The following is a 19,286-nucleotide window of genomic DNA, read 5'->3' as shown; positions in this document are numbered from 1 at the left end:
CCCTCAGAGGAAATACACAGCAGCTGGCACTGCCTGAGCTGGCAGAGAGCACTGGGGAAGGAGCTGTCTCCATCCTCACAGAGGTCTGAAGACACGCTCAGTACCCAGTCAAGGTACTTATTCTGCCAGTGAGGGTGCAGGAAGACATCTGGGTCAGATGAGGATTAATAACCCAGAGGTCAGAAGACTCTTCAAAGTCATCACCCAAGCCCACCAGCATTCAGACCCCATGTTCAAATTCTTACAGCATACTGCAGCCTAAAAGACTGCTCAGGCTAGGGAGACTGGGTGGCACAAACTTCTCAAAAAGCAGTGGCAAGCTGCAGAAAAGAAAGAAAGGGACAAGCTATAAAATTATAATAGAGTTCTCTGAGAGGAGACTTGTCTTTCTTCTAAGAGGAAATATGAGCTGGATGACGTGTGTGTATGTGTGTGTGTGTGTCCAGTACATTATATTCTGGTTCACAATTATTTCCCCTCCCTCCTCTGCCATACTGGGATACTAGTAATTTTCCACGTCTACTGTATGTCAGTCGTAAGTCAGTGCTTAGAATACATTTATTTTTCAAAACTCCTGTTGCATCTGAATGTATTGATTCTTCCCACTGCATCACTACCAAGGATGCCATTATTCTAAGCCCAAACTGATGATTTTCTCTTGGTTATGATTCATAAGCTGCTAGGCTTTTTATAGAGCTCAGTGTTTCTTAAGGCTTGTGCCGGGGCATTTTTCTTCCTTTGAATTTACTCTTTTGGCTAGGTGGCAGCCAGCAAATGCCATTTTTTTCAAGAAGTCAGGAGGAGCTTTCGCGAACAACTTCTCTAACAACTTCTTGAGCAGTTATCTACTGTAGAGAAGAGAGGAGTGAAACAGCATTTGGTTTAGTCTGGTGACACATGGCTTTCTAAATGAGAGGGCTCTGAATAAAATACAAATATCAAAGCCATGTGTCTGCTTGTGGGTGCCACATTCTTTAGGATCACAGTGGCCGTCTTTATGCACGAATGTCGCAGAAACTGCTCGGTTTAATTCCGCGTGAATGATGTGGCAAAATTGTGAAATATGGGGTGGAAAAGCGCCCTCAAAACAGTCAAAGAAACCGCCAGAGTGCTGGAAAGCAGCTATAGGGAAGCCAGTGCTGTCACTTTAAAATGGCGATGGGCCCCGGCGCCTTTGAAATCATTTATCACAGAAGCCGTAACATCTGCCACCATCTTGGATTCATTCGAGAAGTGCGTCTCAGTAGCCATTTTAAAAATGTTTGTTTTCAATTCAAAATGCATAATTAAGAGCAGGCCAGGGTAGAATATATGCCTTCAGCTGCTTTCCTTCACCCTGGTTCAGAACAAGGCTTTTTCACAACTATGCGCTTTGAATTGAAAGCTTTCTTTTCTTTCTTTCCTTCTTCTTCTTTATTTTTTTTTTCCCACTGCAGGGCCTGCTCTTTCTCAAGACTAAACTGAAAGTAAGGCTGCCGATTTCAAGGAGCTTCTTTGATAGGAGCCTGGGTGTCCTGGGGCTGGAGTGGGCAGCCGAGCCTCTCCAGGCCATGGCGCCTGGGCTGCTCCGGCCCACAGGCCACAGCCGAAGAGCTGGGCTAGGCCCTGTGTGTGTTAACCCAGCATCCCGTTTCGTAAACAAGAGGCTTTCAGATGTTTTGTGGTTGTGGAATGAATTAACAGCCTTGTCACTAGTCCCTGGAGAGGCTACCAAAAAGGTAGTTGTGTCCCTAATACACTGTCCTTCATAAGCTATTTGCATCTTTTTTTCCAGTCTTTCTAGGAGGCGCTTTAGAGGGACAGCGTGAAGACAGCGCTTGTCTGTTTACATCGCCTTTGGTTCAGCCGCCTTTTATCACCATCACTGACACGTTGCAAACAAGCCTGGGGAAAAGACAAGCAAGCGCTCAGGAATGAACAGCTCCAGGCCGGCTGGGGATGGGCCGGACCCAGGGCTCTGGCGCTATCTCCTCAACAGACAGGAAGAAAAGCCAGCCGCTGATATGAGGACGATTTAGAAGCTAAGGTAGTGTATGTAGATCTTGGTCCACTCCCCTGAAGCACAGGGAAGCAAAAGAGGTTTTTGTTTGTTTGTTTGTTTGTTTGTTTGTTTGTTTTGTTGGGAGAAAGAGAAAATTGGCTACGGACCTTTGAATTCAGTTCCTCTTTGTGAATCTGAACCTGCATTTCCAGATGTCTCAAATTCTCCATCTGAATGTACAGGTCACAGCAGTTGCCTCACCAGCCAGGGTGCTCAGACACCTTTGTGGCTACATATGCACTAGCACACAGCGTGCATATGTACATTGTGTACATTATCACCTTCCCTGAGTTCAAGTGAGTAAGGGGGAGTAGGTGTGTACTCCAGGATGCTTAGCAGATACCTGCCCCACACACCTTGTGCACTGTGGTTCTTATGCTTGAGAAAATCAGGTAAACACATCAGCAAGGAGCTGCAGCATGTTTTAACCACTGATTTTCTGGCTGAGATGATTTCTGAGTGATGGGGGGACTGGGACTTTGTAATGTGTCATGGTGAGCAAGTATGTGCAGCTTACATTAATGAAAACCAGAAATAGATGATCTCAGATTTCAATGACTCTGTGCTTTTAAACATGACATCTCTATTTTAAAACACAATGTGTACAAGGCATTTTTTCTTTCCTGAAGGTGCCTGGCAAAATGTGAATTCAGAGCTAAGCAAAGAAAGGAGACCCCACATCCATCTACAGTGAAATGAAGAAGCAATGAGGTTTTGAAGAACTTATGCTACAAGTTTCTGCAAGAAAGACCTATTTATACACCAACAGATATGTTGGTCCACTAATGATGAAATATATTCACAATTCTGGCAGTGTTTTGATTAAACTGAAAGAAGGAAATAAATTAGAGTACTCTATTACTAATGACAGGGTCGCTGCAAAAGACACCTTTTGTCTGTGGTCACAGTACTGTACAGAGGAGATGGGATGCATCTGTGTTGAAAGTAGAAGTGTCTGCTTAGTGTGTGTGCTCTTGGCATGTGTTTGGGAACAGGCTGCAATTCTGATGTGGGGAAAATGAAAACAGAAAAAGAGGGATACCTGCTGCTACTTGAGCTAGTGCTTCCTAAACACAAAACCAAAGCATGTTTTTAATTTTTTTACTACACCCATCTTTTTGAAGTGTCTTGTAACTGTATGAGGGGGATGTTGCTCTAGATTTCAAGGGGGAGGGTATTTGCTTTCTTTTTCCTTACAAATCTGTTTTTTCACGGGCTTTCTTCTTTGGGCACGCATTCCAGTGTTACAGATGAACGCTGAAATTACAGGGGTGAGAAGGCAGCCAGGAATGAGTAACATGCAGCCATACACACAAAACAGAAAACATCCTCTTTGACTAGGTGATAATTAGAAAGACTGCTGTATTGCCATGTACACAAACAAAGCACATCCCCATTGGGAATGCATTTTGCTTCCTCTGATGTGAAAAGAGTAATTTATTTATTTATTTGTTTGTTTGTTTATTGTGGAGGACAGACTTTTTAACTGCTCACTGACCTATTTTTAAACAAAACTTCTGCCTGCACCAACAGCTGCTTCCAGCTAGAAGCATATGACCACTGTCCAAATGGGTCTTGCTGGGATGTTGGAGGGTTGAACTAGTGTCTGATTAGAAATGGTTGATAACTTATCAGTGCTCTGTGTTACTTGACTAAAGCCAATTAAAAGTTGCTTGGAAATGAGCTGCTATCTCCTCATCTTCAGCAGAAACAGACATACTGATAACCCCGTAGCCACAGCTGGTGACTGACAAACTAAGTCAACTTATAAACCACTGACTTTTTCTTCCATTAGAAGGATCTTCTTCCCCTAATACACTTCTGCTGTGTGAATCCAGAATGCAAGGTTTTGTCTCTGTATCTGACCAAATCTTTGCTTTTTCTTACCACAGACTGACCATAACTCCATCAGTGTAGAACGATCTACCTAGAAAAGACATATGTCACAGCAAAGACGGTAAAAGAATATTTTATGAGCAATTGTGGTTATACAGTTAACAGATATGAATATGAAACTTTCGTATTAAACACATGGCAGGCTGAAAGAGTTTGTGTTGGATGCCTTGCAATAACAAATATGACACATCCATGTATTTTTATATGGGAAAGGAAGGAATACACTCTCTCAGAAAAGCAAAAACGGAAGGAAGGAAGGATGGAAGGAAGGAAGGAAGGAAGGAAGGAAGGAAGGAAGGAAGGAAGGAAGGAAGGAAGGAAGGAAGGAAGGAAGGAAGGAAGGAAGGAAGGAAGGAAGGAAGGAAGGAAGGAAGGAAGGAAGTGCTGAGAAAGGGAAGGGAAGGGAAGGGAAGGGAAGGGAAGGGAAGGGAAGGGAAGGGAAGGGAAGGGAAGGGAAGGGAAGGGAAGGGAAGGGAAGGGAAGGGAAGGGAAGGGAAGGGAAGGGGAAAAGATATATTTGGTGTCTTTTCTGTGTGCCTTCACTGCCTGAAGAGCTATAATCACACTCAGAGCCAACTCCTCTTGCCAGGATGCTGCACAGTACGGCTGATGGAATTGCCCCTCTCCAGCTGACCCTGGTTACTGTTCCGGTATAAATGGTGGCAAAAATACCACAGCAACACTTAATGTGCCAGGGAAATTATATATAAATTAGGCTAAGAACCATGTTAAACAGTTGCCTTTCTTGCTGTTGGATAATTATTTCCAGTTCTGTGTGATGTCCAGGAGAAGGGAACTACGCGAGTTCAAAGTGTTGCTCACTAGGTGATACAAAGGTTAATTTGGTGGGGACAATATAAGGTCAACGCTGAACCTCAGTTTAAATTTTGTGTTTTTAGTTTTGCTTGCTAAACATTCTACCTTGCATTTTACAGAGAAAAGGACAGAGCCTCATAGAAGTCAACATATCTTTTTAAGGTTGCTGTTAACTTGCAGGGGGAAGAAGAGGCCAGATAACATTTGTTTGAAAACACATCAGTTTCAGTATTTGGATGTGATTTTGTATTCAACTAGAACAAAACAAAACAAAACATTATTTTATGAAAAGGTTCAACAGAATTTAAATGCAAATTTTATAAGAGCACAAAATGCTTTCTACCTCCTATATACAATGGTAGCAGTAAGCTAACATTGATTCATTTACGTGTATTCATAACATGTAATTTGCATTTTCCACCAAAAGTTCTATATTATATAAACACAACTCTCAAAAAGGGGCTTTTAAACTATTTATGTAAGATTCACAAAACATGCTTATGCACATGCACAGCTTAAGAACTAAAAATTCCTGCACACAAATTCCCAAATGACTAAAACAGTATTCTGTAAAGCTCTAAATGGCATTACATTTTAACTACATAGCATGTGAAAACACTCAGATAGGAATTCAGTTGGCCTCTTGCAAGGTTTAACAAGAAGAGACGCAATAGTGGTCAGTATAATACAGGTTCTGTATCTTTTAATGCAGATATATTCTGCAGAATTTAGAATTTCTGCAGTGGGCCACATCCAGCCATGATCAGGTCAAGATTCTTCAACAAAACTTTTAATAATCTACCTGAGTGTTATTATTTAGCAGAACTTGTCAGTGCAAGACAGCCTGCAGTGCTGCCAAACTCAGTTCCTACTCCAGTTCCAGGCTGTTTTCAGATTTGTACCATCCTTGGTTGGCATGCAGCTGTGCTGGAGAGGAAGGTGGGTTTTTCCATAAATCAACAGGAACAAAGGAAATAAAGCAGACGGCTTCGTCTTAATTACCCTACACAATATAATAATGATCTTTTTCATTTTCAAGGTGTGTAACAAATTCTTGGCTAAAACATTTGTGTGAAATAGAACTCCTCACAAAATAATGCACCACAGTAGCAATTTTAAGTCATAAAATTCCAAGGTCTTGCTGAAGTTTAAAAAAAAAATGTAGGGGCAAAGCGGTGTCAGTGGGCTGAAATTCCTTTGACAGATGTAAAGGTCTTGATGACAGTTATTTTCCAGGTCTGCAGCTCAGCAATCATGCCTCTGAACGGTTTCCCACGTGAAGTGTTTGAAGAAGCGGTCGACGTGTGACTGATCTCCAAGGCCCACCGCCTGGTCTTCTTTAAGGATGAGGCAGAGGCAGAAGGAAAGGTGATGCTGATAAGGGAATCTGAACCAAATGTTGTCACGTTCTAGAGATGATTAGATGCCCTTGCTGTGACTTATTACACAACCTGAGACTGGAAAGGGAAAACCTGGGATGAAATGTAGCCGCAAGGGGGGGAAGACGCTTTTTCAGCAAAGAGCAAAAGCCAAGAGAGAAACTGTTATTGATGCCTAAGATTGGGTTGGGTGTCAGAGCACTCTCTGTGCTGTGGGATGGATGGGATGCAGCAGTAAATCTCCCCCCTGACTCAGACCTACCATGATCTAAATTTATATCTGCACAAGCTGCTGATAATGTAAAAAAGCTTGGCTTTTATAGAGGACAGGACAATACATTTAAAAGGTAGGTATGGGTTGTTTCAGATTTTACTTTTTCCTTGTGTACATTAACAAATGAAGCTTTGAAGCCAAATATATATAATAGAATGAATAGACTTAAATTTGAAATCCTTTCTAAACTTCATGTAATTTTTTCTATATTTGCTTAAAGCAAAATTATTGCTTCATGTATTTCAGATGTGCAATACACACCTTAAAGAAAGTGCAGCCTTGCTCCTAAATCTGCATTTTCTTTCAAAAAGTCAGTTACCTGTAGCCATATGCCTAATCTTGGGATTAGATACAGTTTCTATATGCTTTGACATCTATAATGGAATATTTAGCTTAACAGAAAAGACAAAGGAGTCTGGGATTTTGGAGGAGCTCTTTGGTCAAAACACTTTAGTTCACTTGAGAGTATTTTCACATCTGTAAAACACCCTTCTCAAAGCTATCAGAAAGAAAAAAATCTGCTGTTGTGGAAAATACTGATTTGTCACATTAAGCACAGGCTCCAGAGTGCAGTTTTTATATGACGTGTTGTGCACAATCATTGCTGCATGGCTTAATTTTCAGTACAGATGCACACGTTACATTAAGTTACATTTCTCAAGACTCTTCCATCTAGTCTCTCATTTTTCTCACTGATTTCAGGAAGGGCAGCATCAACCCTTACATCCACCTCCCTGCAGATCGTAGGAGAGGACAGAGCAGAACCTCTTGTTGTGTTACTTACTCTGTAGCTTTGAATAAATATGAGTCAATTCTGTTTTGGAAAAGGAGTGTCATTCTTAATATTAGTCATGGCTTACACAATAATTAAAGTGTCCGCAAGTTTTTCAAAAAATGTTTTATGAAGTGTGAAGACCCTGAAGCAAAGATTTCAGAATTTAATGTGTTATAATTGTGTTTATTGAAGTATGTATAGTTTATAAATGTGCATTGTTGTATCATTGTTCTATCATTGTTGTATCTATAGGGTACTGAAAGAACTGGCGGAGGAGCTGGCCGAGCCGCTTTCCATCATTTATCGGCAGTCCTGGCTATCGGGGGAGGTCCCAGTTGACTGGCGGCTAGCCAATGTGACGCCCATCTATAAGAAGGGCCGCAGGGCAGACCCGGGGAACTATAGGCCTGTCAGTTTGACCTCAGTGCCAGGAAAGCTCATGGAGCAGATTATCTTGAGGGTCATCACGCGGCACTTGCAGGGCAAGCAGGCGATCAGGCCCAGTCAGCATGGGTTTATGAAAGGCAGGTCCTGCTTGACGAACCTGATCTCCTTCTATGACCAAGTGACGCGCTTGGTGGATGAGGGAAAGGCTGTGGATGTGGTTTACCTTGACCTCAGTAAGGCTTTTGACACAGTTCCCCACAACATTCTCCTCAAGAAACTGGCTGCTCGGGGCTTGGACTGGCGTACGCTTCGCTGGGTTAGAAACTGGCTGGATAGCCGGGCCCAGAGAGTTGTGGTGAATGGAGTCAAATCTGGTTGGAGGCCGGTCACTAGTGGAGTCCCCCAGGGCTCGGTACTGGGGCCGGTCCTCTTTAATATCTTTATCGATGACCTGGATGAGGGGATCGATTGCACCCTCAGTAAGTTTGCAGATGACACCAAGTTAGGTGCGTGTGTCGATCTGCTCGAGGGCAGGAAGGCTCTGCAGGAGGATCTGGATAGGCTGGAGCGATGGGCTGAGGCCAACTGTATGAAGTTCAACAAGGCCAAGTGCCGGGTCCTGCACCTGGGGCGCAACAACCCCAAGCAGAGCTACAGGCTGGGAGATGAGTGGCTGGAAAGCTGCCTGGCAGAGAGGGACCTGGGAGTATTGGTTGATAGTCGGCTGAATATGAGCCAGCAGTGTGCTCAGGTGGCCAAGAAGGCCAACAGCATCCTGGCCTGCATAAGAAGCAGTGTGGCCAGCAGGTCTAGGGAAGTGATTGTGCCCCTGTACTCGGCTCTGGTGAGGCCGCACCTCGCGTACTGTGTTCAGTTTTGGGCCCCTCGCTACAGGAAGGACATGGACGTGCTCGAGCGAGTCCAGAGAAGGGCGACCAAGCTGGTGAGGGGTCTGGAGAACAAGGCTTACGAGGAGCGGCTGAGGGAGCTGGGCTTGTTCAGCCTGGAGAAGAGGAGGCTCAGGGGCGACCTTATCGCTCTCTACAGTTACTTTAAAGGAGGCTGTAAAGAGGTGGGGGTTGGTCTGTTCTCCTACGTGCCTGGTGACAGGACGAGGGGGAATGGGCGAAAGTTGCGACAGGGGAGTTTTAGGTTGGATGTTAGGAAGTACTTCTTTACCGAAAGGGTTATTAAGCATTGGAACGGGCTGCCCAGGGAGGTGGTGGAGTCACCATCCCTGGAGGTCTTTAAAAGACGTTTAGATGTAGCCCTTAGCAATATGGTTTAGTGGAGTACTTAGTGTTAGGTCGGAGGTTGGACTCGATGATCTTGAGGTCTCTTCCAACCTAGAAATCTGTGATACTGTGATACTGTGATCTGTTGATACAGTGGCTCAGTGTGCAAGTGCAAGGGAAATTTGCACACAAAAAATGCAAGTTGTCCTAGTGCAAGGGAAAAGCTGTCAATCTTCTTCTTAACCAAGTACCACACTTCTCTCTAACCTCAGTGTCTACCACACACAGCCTAGATTTGTTCAGCTTCTGAATGCCCAAGGCCTAGAAACTGTTCTCCAGCTTAATATTTAATTGTTGAACTCCTGACTGGGGATGGTAGCTAAGATGCCATGCAGAATGACTGATCACTAATGCTAGCTGGTGGTGACACCCTAGCTGTCGAAGGGATCCTATCGAGCCTTTCAGAGTCTTAAAGGAGGATTTGGTTTAAACCTGATTTTATGTCAGATATCCACTGTGACCCTGGGCAAGTCACTCCACCTGCTTTAGTTCCTCGTGTTCAAGACAGGTCTGGTACTACACACATTTGCAAATATGCGGTGAGACATCTGGCTGCTGCTGAAGTTAGAGAGAAATCTGAGGAGCAGCCTCGGGCCAGGCAGACCTCACGGGTGACCCCAGCCCACCAGAGGCAGCCTTGGCATCTTTTTGCCCTTCTCTGAGGTGGCTGAATAGATAATTGAAAGTCTGGCTTTTTATCAGGCCTGTGATTGCCTGATAAATCCCAGAGTGGTTATAATGAACAGGAGAAGACCCATAGTCTGGGAAAAATCAAAGTGTGGGCTCTACCCGTTGCTTCATTTTTATAGCTGAAGAGGAACCTTGATGAGACTGAGGTTTTACCACAATGTATATTGTTGGTTTGGGTGTCCCAAGAATGCATGTCACAAGGCAGCCAGGTGGTTAACACTGCTTTGCAAACAGCTGAGGCAAGTGCTGTGTGGAGCTGAGATGATTGGGATCATCAGGAATTTGGGTCTGGAGCATGCCTGTGACAGAGAGGATCTATGGCTCAAAGTTTCCCAGCCCTCTGCCTCAGGATCATGACTCACTGTGTCAAGGAAGAGGTCGTAAGACAGAAAAGGGCAATAAACGGACAAAGAGGAAAAAAAAAATCCAAATCCTTTCCCCTTGGTTTCTATCTCTGTCAGTATTTTATCTCAGGACTCTGAAACAAGTATCTTTTTTAAGTTCTTCCTCAAACCTGAGGAATTTTATAAACTATCCACATGTTATCTCTGTACCTTCTTTTGCTCTCATATTGCCTTCCTTTCAAGGGTTTGCCCTCACCTTGCTCCAGGCGTGTTTGTAGCACAGGCACTGAAGACGAAGACAGATGCCTTCAGCACCCCCTTATTTCACCCCTACACTGCCGTTCACCAGGTCCTCAACCCTGCACGACCCTGTCCCTTTGCTGGCAGCCTTGCGGGAGTCTGAGCAGCTCATCCCTGACTTTGAGGCCAAAAGAAGTCAGTGGCACAGTGAGGGAAACCTTAGGGCACTGCCTTTTATTTTATTTCTGTCCCACAAATAAGCAGAAAGCTTTGCAACACAGTGAGGCACCACAGATACTTAGTTTGTAAACTCCTGCCCCATGTTGGTACAGTGCCTGCCCGTCAGGAGGTCCAGCCCATAATAATAACCATACCGAAACCCATATGAATGTTGTAAAACATGTTTGCGTGCAGAATGAGTATACTGGGGTTGTAGAAAATGTTACACTGCTTCAAGAGATGAGTTGGACAGCATGTGTAGCTCCTTGTATCATGAGCAGAGAGGAGCTCCTGCCCAGACATCAGGAAGGTCTGCCTGAAGCCTGAGTTCAGCCAGCAGCAGCCAAGAAGGACACAGCAACATATGACAGCAGGACACTGCAAAAGCATGCTTTAAAAATACACAAAACAAATACTTTTTTCCCTCTTCACTGCTGCCAGCTCTTCTTGGCATATTGTTTCATCCTGCGCTTTTAAATCAAGGCTTCGGCTTTTCTTTTGCAGGAAAGATGAGTTCAGCATTATTTTTTCCCAAACATGCTATCCAGCTGCCTTTTTGTTATCCTTACACAGTCTTATTTTCACAGTCACAGCATTTATACAATTATACAACACCCTGAGTTAGAAAGGACTCAAGAGGACCATCAACTCAAATTGGAGGTGATACCTTACTAAAGGAGGTATCACCCCCATTTTACAGGTGTGTATGTGAGGCACAGAGTACACTGAGACACAGTCATGCAAGGAGTTTTCTTCAGTTTCACCAGCTCTCTTCAATCTGCTGGAATGGTCTTCCTAAAAGGAATTAGGGATGTTAATCTTCAGAGGCAGTGGGCGTTGAGTTTGAGGGGAGAGGGAGGGAAAAGAAATAAGAGGAGAAGAAGGGAAATTGTGGCATAGACTGAATGCTGATTGCTTGTCAGCTTTGCTGAGTGTTAGCTTTTATTTAGAGGAAACTATTGAGGCTGTCAGCCCAGGCTGTCAGAAACTGAAGGAAAAACACAAATGCTTATATACAGGGGGACAAAAACAAACAAACAACAACAACAACAAAAAACACCTAACTCTCTAAATCACTGATGGAATCATCCCACTCTGCATCCTTTATTTTATACCATAAACTGATGCAACACTTATTTTCCCATGAATATCCCTTCAGCAGAGGCCATGGGCAGGGGAAGGGGGAACTTGCTCTCCTCTCTTTGCCTCCTGCAGCATTCCTCTCTTCCTTTCTTCCCCTCCCAGTTTGTGCAACAAGGTCCTGCTGTGTCCTTGCCTTGCTAAATAGTTAGACCCTGCTCTTCCCTTTTGGCTGCTGGTTCAGCCTTCACTTTTGGGGCACACGCTATGCTGCAGCCTGGTTATAAACAGCTAGTTGCAGACTTGTAGAGGAGAGTATTTTAGCTGCTGGGCATGCACGGTGAGACTGTCAGCAGCTCCTCCGACTGCTGCTGAAAGATGAATCTGAGCTGGTTGGCCCCGGTACATCAGATGCCAAGACTGCAGGGAGGAGCTGGGAGAGATGAAAGAAGATCAAAAAGTGGGAGGGAAGACTTGCTGTTTCTGTGGAAACCAGGACTTTAGTCAAACTCAGGTTTTTGCATCGCTGACCCCAAGGCGACCTGCTGACCTCTCCTCCCAGGCTGGCTCCAGCACAGCTGTTTCTCCTGAAGGAAAGGAGCCAGGCTCACCCCCTGCTCCCTGCCTGACAGCGTGTCCAGGCAGACTCCTTCCTGCCAGCGTAAAGACAATTAAAAGAGCATCACGGATTGGATTCAGGCCACCTAATACTGAAGAGGTCAATAGGATAGGTACCCCAGAAAGCCCCGGTGTGACAATGCCATCGCAACAAGTAAATAACTGCACATGTGCTGCTCTTTCAAGTTTGCTGACTGCATAGATAAGAATCTTTGGATGTTGCTTGTTTCCCACACACGTGTAAAAAAACTGTAAAGCAAAGATCTGAAGCAACCCATGAGGTTATGAAACCATATTCCAAAAGATGATCACTGATCATTTTCCTATTCAGAAGGACCCCAATTAAAAAAAAAAAAAAAAAAAAACAAGCTTTGACAGCATGTAGCATGAAGTTTAAACCAGCATGGAATAGCAAAGAAGCAGAAGCTTTATGGCTAGCTCCTGGCAGGAGGAATTTATTTGAGAGGAAGAAACAATATTTAAAAATCAGTAGAGAAATAATCCAGTGCACAGCCAGGACAAAGCAAGTACAATTATGTGTGCTCATATTAGGAAGAAGCAGTGGTTCCATTGCTAAACTCCTTCCTCAGGCAAGAGATCAAAGCAAATTACACCCATAAGAAGAATTTCTACAATGCCTCACTAATTAAATCGCAGTTGGTTCGTATAATATTGAAATCAAAAAACATGTAAACAAACCTTGAGACAAGATTGAATATTTTCCATGCAGACATGAGCCTGAACAAACTCTATCTTGTGCTGTGCCTGAATTTTGGAGAAGTTTGAATCCAGAGATGGGTCCAATTTTTGTGCTCCAGATACATCTCCACTTAATATTAACAAAAGTCAAGTCCTCAGCAAAGAAAGCACAGAAGCTGGAAGTAACACTCAAAACACAACCAATGACAGATGGAAAAAATGTAAAACAAGTCCAACCTCCCTGATTTTTCAAAACTAAAAAGGACTGGTGTCCCATATATAGAAGCAAGTAAGTGTAAGACATTCAGCAAATTTTATGTTCCTGTAGGTAAGGACAGGAATGAGAATTACAATAACAAAACTAATAGCAATATTTTCTGATATGACTGAGGCTAGTGGCAATGCGGCTGCACAGAACAGCAGCATCCTTCTTTCACCCTCCTTTCTGAGTGAATTCACCTCCCAAAAAGTGGATGAGTGCTGCAAGGTATGTGGTGCTGGGCTGGTCAGAAAGCAACAATAGAATAGCTAGTGCTTACCACAGCTTTTTACAGAAACACTGGTGAACGCCTGTGTGGCTGCTTGACTCTGAGGGAGCTGGATCACAAAAATGAGCCCTGAGTCTGTGACACCTACAAATCTCTTCTGTCTGACAGAGGCAGAGACTGTGGTTTGAATGGGTTATCCCTGCAGCTGCATGTGCTCACCCAAATCAGAAAATGATACCTAAAAACAGGCAGCTGGCTATAGCTTGGCTCTTTTCCATTGCAAATCTGCAGTGGGAACTTGCATCATCTCTGCTGTCCATTAACAGTTTCTTCTCATTGATTTAGGAATTGCCTGTAATGCCTCCATCCATCAAAGACACCTTTGGGAACACTGGGAGCGATTCCCCTCTTCTGTGTCAGAGATCTTACTTCTCTCAAACAATCTTCTGCTCTGTGTATGCCGGTGTTATTCTGGCTATGCCTGATGCAGTAAACACAGTGAGGCCAGGGAAGGGGCCTGAGTGCAGCCCCACATCTGCCTCTATCATCTGGCTGTCAGCAGGCTCCCGGGAGCAGCACCGGCGGCTGCCTCCCGGCCTGCTCCCGGGCATTGCTCAGGCACAGTTTGCAAGTGCCAAGAACCATTTTGTCACACCAGAGATAGCCCCCTCACCTCCCAGCCCTCCCACTCCCCGTACCAGAGGACCATCCCACCTCATCCCATCTGCCCCATTCCCCCAGCTCCCTGCCCGCTAACCCAGTTCTGCACACACACACACAGGCACACACACACACTGCATATTACCACATCCCGCTGCTATTCCTGTTTTTCTCTTTGAATCATAACCCTGGAGCCCTGCATCTCTAGAGAGCCAAGTTCCTCTCAGAAAGGAGATTTACAAAATTAAATTTTCTTTCTCAAGAGCTCATCTGCTTAGTCCCCACCTGCATTCCTAATCCCGCTGGTGACATCAGGGGTAATGGGCAGACATTCGGATTTTGAGTAAAAGGCAGAAGTGATTGATCTCATATTCACTTTCCACATCCACTCCCATCTGCTCCCAAAAGAGAAAAATAAAGCAGGTTTTTAGAAGAGACAATAAGCCAGAAAACTCGCACCCCGAGGAATATGATGGAATGGCAGTATTCCTGAAGTGAACACTTCTGAGCTTCCCGTAACGACAAACCATATCCACAGTTCAAGTACCCTTTGGAAGTATTAACAGTGAGCTGGAACAAGCAGCCAAATGTTCAGCGAGGATGTGGCCTCTTGCCAAGGGCAACGTGGGGGATTCACAAGGGCGATGCTTTCTCCTTCCCCAGGCAGAGCGCCAGGAGAGCACAGATCCCTCCCAGGGAGCCGGGGTGGCCGCAGAGCTGGCCCGGCTTCACAGGCAGCCCAAGAAAATACTCCTGTCCATTAGGTTTCCCCCAAAAAGACATTCCTTTCCCAGCTCACCTGTGCCAAGTGCTTCCCTCTCGGGGCAGCTCAAAACCCCGCTACCTACCACAGACATTTGCAGATGGCTCTTCTACAGACAGCCACTTCTAAGGGGCTTAACCTGTGCAGACTTCTGCTTTACTGCGAAAGGACATCACTCATAATTACACTTTTGGAAAGTCCTTGCACACACGCACACATAAATTGCTACATATGGGGAGGGAGGGGACCAGCTGCAGCCCGAGGACAGGTATATTCAGCACCAGCTTAATGCATATCTCTACTGCATCCCTATGTTTTATGAATAAATCTTTGCAGAAAAATGTCTTGGGAGGAGAAGCCACAGGGCTGTTATAACTTTAACAGACCCCGAGTACTTATCTCAAGCTGAGAGAGTGATTTCATGGCAATAATTTGTTTAAAGTGTTGCTGATTGCTTCCTATTTCTTCCTAGCAAATGACTTTTACACCTTTCTACTGTTGCTTTTATATGAGCTGCTATGGTAATTAGTCAGCAGGAGGCTGTGTAAACATCGTACAGACCCTTTTATCTGACTACTAAGGGCCTTAGAAGACACTCCAGAGACCTGATAAAAATGTTTTCATTCGTTTTTCTCCTTCCTTGGAAAAAAAATATTGTTAGTATGTTGCTTTCAGAGTTTTCTCTGTTCTTACAGAGCACATTCAAGTGTACTTCCAACAGAGCCTGTCTGATCCCTGTAAATATCCTGTTTGGAGGGAACTTCGAGAAAGTACTAAATGAAATTACTGAGAGCTTCTGCATGCAAGGAACTGCTAAACGAAGAATTTCAATGATAAAATTATTGCAAACCAAATTGAAATTTTCAGAAGAACCAGGGGTGATCACACAGTGATTAGGGCTATTCGGAGGGACCTATTTATTTCTGGTTCATCTTTTTATTCTCAAGGTATGAGAACTACCTATTCCTCCTGTTAGGAACAGGTTGAGGCAACGATGTTTGGAGTACAACCAAAGCACTTTTGGTGTTTGACTGAGTCTCCAGCCCAAAGATTTGAGTTCAACCCATGAAAGTTTTCTGCTTTAGCCCAGCTTCAAAGTGTCTGCATTCTCCCTTCTTGTGTCTCTCAGAGATCGGAGCCCTCTCAGATCACCCGTGAAGCCAAACATCATCACACATCATCTCTGTCAGATTAACCAGAGCACATACTGTGGAGTTTATGCTGGTTTTGTGCTTTTTTACCAGTCTTATTCTGGCTATAAGAGGACTTAAAATAGCAGAACCATCACAAACTTTGAGCAGCACAGGAAGATAATACAAGCTCTGGCATAAATCCTGCTGGTACAAAGTCGGGTTGTCAGTGTATTTTAGCACATTTAGGCTGATGATATGAGTTTGTTCTCGAGCAGTGTTTTGTGTCATGTGAACACAGTGGGGCTTTTGGTTTGGTTTTGTGTGTGGTTTGTTTTTGTTTTCGTTTTTTATGGAGGACTGTTAACTCTACTTGGTCAAATCATGTCGTTATTCAATGAAGAAAGACACTCTGAGAGCAGAAACAACAGAATAATAATTAAACCTTATAGAGTGATTAACTCAGTGATTAACTATTGTAGTTAGGTTTGTGATGCAGGTTCCATTTTAATCCTTGATTTTCAGGGGTTTGAGGAACTTGGTAGTTTAGCTATAACTTAAATAAAAAGAATGGTTAAACTTTTACATATTCACCAGCAGATTATCTTCCTTTCCAAGATTTAATGCAATATAGTCTAGTATAAGTAACATGACATTTAATTCCCCAGTATTCTGAATGAACAAGACATTTCAACTATCTTATGGATGAAAGCACCAAAATGCAAGAAGGGAATTTGTAAGACTTCTACCTGTAGGCAAAATGGGGAAAACATTCTTCAGTGATGCTATCATAGATTCTTTATCATAATTTTCCATTTTGTGTATAATTTGTATAATTATCCCATTTCATGATCTCTGAATTCATATTTACTTTGGGACAAGGTGAATTTGAAAGTAAGCACATCAGTTTACTTCTGAAAGATGCCGTGTCCAATAACCCTGTCCCAGGGGTAAAAGCAGATATACAATGTCGTGATACATCCAATTGTTTTCTTCTACTTTGATATGTTCACACAAAGTTTTCTGAGTTGAGGGTCGTGTTAGTCTTCTGGAACTTTTACTGCCATGCCAGCCCATCTGCTGCTTACCCACCCCTACTGAAACACCATTACTGATGCACAATGACAACCCTTTATAGGAAACCACCATGATATATTATGGGCATTTGGCTATGTTTTCTTTTTTTTTTTTTTTTTTTCCCTCCAATATTTAAAATGTGTTATCAGTATTAGCAGAGAAAAGGACTCCAGTAGGTACTGAATCAAACTCATACTCAATAAAGGCAATAAAGGATGTTAGGAGTACCTTGAATCACAGAGAGTTCTCTCCTCGTTTCCACTTGCACTTCTGGGCAGTGACGTAGCACCCTGGGTTTAAGAGCAGAGCAGGTACTCATCAATAAACTCTGCTGCATCTGTTGAAAGAAGTGCTGTGTGCAGCATGATGTCAAACAGAGTGAGCATGAGCTTGTTAAGAAGTTATGAAAGGAGCTTCCTTGTTCCTTGGGCTGAAAGCCCGTTTCTGGCTCCAGGTGGTAAAAACATTAAAGAAGAATGGTTGTGAATTATTCTCACTGCTTATTTTACACAAGCACAAACTGGTCTGGTACAAGAACTGTCTGTCAAGTAAGTGAAATGAGATAAGCAGGACTAACACAGCATTATGCACTTAGCATAACAGTTCGCTCCTGTAACTTTATCTAGATGGCTACATAAATTGCTCTTAAGTACTCCAAGTGTTGTTATGTGCATTTTCTTTACAAACAGGCTTGGTAACATTGTTCTTCCCAGCCTTTGCACACCCACATACATGCTCCTTCAGACCTTAGAAAGAGACAACTGTAACTGTAGGAAACAAAATCTGGAAAGATAATTCACAATAGCACTATCTAGCTGTAGTAGAAGTCTTCTGAGATCTATTTGCTTTATGTGCCTACAAAATAAGGTATGGATACATGAAAATGCAATGCAATACCGCCCTCTGCTAAAGGAACATTCATTTGCCCAACATAATCTGCGTAGTGGAAAATCCTGATTCAAGTCCCAGCATTTGTGTAAGAGTACTGCTTAGACCAAACAAAGAGGAAACTGTTGTACAGTATCTGATGTTCATCTGCAAGCCAACACAGAGCTAACAAACCCATCACCGTTCCTTAACATTATCAAACTGAATCCTAAAGCCTCACTTGGTGTGAGTGGTGGCACAATTCCACCACAAAAGCTTGTTTCAGATAATAAAACTGTCAGTGTCTAGTCAAAGCTACTCCCCAAATGCAATCCCCTTTGAACTATTTTAAATAATTAAGACTATTTCTGATTTGTTTAAGTGGAAAATTTCTCATATTCCCAGCTAGCTTTAGCAATTTAACTGTCATTTAGATGGGGTTTACCATTCCTAGAAAGAGACCTGACCTTATCCACAGAAGGTGCCCCTCAGCCTCCCCTTCCTATCAAGGGGCCTTAGAGAGAAGAAGATCCTCATGAGGATTTGCCTGCACACAGACATGGAGCCCTGCTAGAGCCCTACAGGATGCTGAAGACACAGAGGGAGGTTGGCAGGTGGGTCCAGCAGCCAGGTGGCTCTCTGGACCAGCAGGAGGAGCACCCTGGATGGAGCTGGATCCCGATTCCCACAAAGGTGGTCATGGCTCATGGGACCTCCCACCCCTGCACCTACCCTGCCTCAGCTGCTGTCCACCTTGCTGAAGCATGGCCTAAACCAGTGCTGGTTTCAGCCAAGGTTAACAGAGATGGCTGGGAGCAGCTGAAGAGAAGGCATTTCATCTGTTCTGCCATCCTCAAGGGAAGGGAAGTCCCTTCCAGCCTAAGAGTGGCCACAGGGAATTCTCATGGGACTTGGGTTCCTAAATCATCACCATGAAACTTTACCCCAAATCTGAAGCATCCTGTATAGCCACTCAGTGCAATGTCAAGAAACTTCATTTTCTTTATTATTGGTTCCTTGCTAAAACAAACATTTCAACAAATTTGTCTCTAGAAGCATTTGAATTTATTATCTTAGTAATGTTTGTTCCTAAAACGACCTGTTGCAAGAAACACTTAATATTCCACATTCCTTTTGTATCTGGTAACATATAAACTTAACGTCTATAATTCTATTATTTAAAGCAACTGCAAATCATTATATTTTCTTTCTCACTTTCATTTGTCCAGTACTGAGGAGATAGCAATGGCTGTAACCCACGATTTGAAAAAATATGTTGTGAAGTGTAGAAGGCAACCAGTAGAGCTTGCTCCGTGCATCCTTCTAGTCCATTCTCCTCTTCCATCTGAAAATAAGAAGCTGTTCTTTTGTTGATAGATTATTTTGTTAGGTCTGCTCACTTGATGCCGTGATTGCATATAGTCTATCTGCAAACATTTTCCACTGAAACTTCAGGGACTATCTGGTCTCTAAATCAGCCATTCCAGGAGATACTTGTCTTATTTTCCATTTCTACAGCAGAGATACAAACCTTAAAATATAAAAGGC

General features: G+C 43.5%; 1 long non-coding RNA gene across 1 annotated transcript in view; it reads right to left on the bottom strand.

Annotated features, from left to right (window-relative positions):
• Positions 1-4,371: 4,371 nt before the first annotated feature.
• Positions 4,372-19,286, bottom strand: part of LOC308192269 — a 37,808-nt gene continuing 22,893 nt past the window's right edge. Inside the window, exons 3-4 of the long non-coding RNA XR_013948684.1 lie at positions 17,100-17,208; positions 4,372-6,210 (exon numbers count right to left, since the gene is read on the bottom strand). This is a non-coding gene — a long non-coding RNA (uncharacterized lncRNA). The remainder of the gene's footprint in view (positions 6,211-17,099; positions 17,209-19,286) is intronic.

The sequence above is a fragment of the Anser brachyrhynchus genome (genome assembly GCF_964034855.1).
Source record: "Anser brachyrhynchus genome assembly, chromosome: 3".
NCBI lineage: Eukaryota > Metazoa > Chordata > Aves > Anseriformes > Anatidae > Anser > Anser brachyrhynchus.
This window is presented reverse-complemented; position numbering and strand designations above follow the sequence as displayed.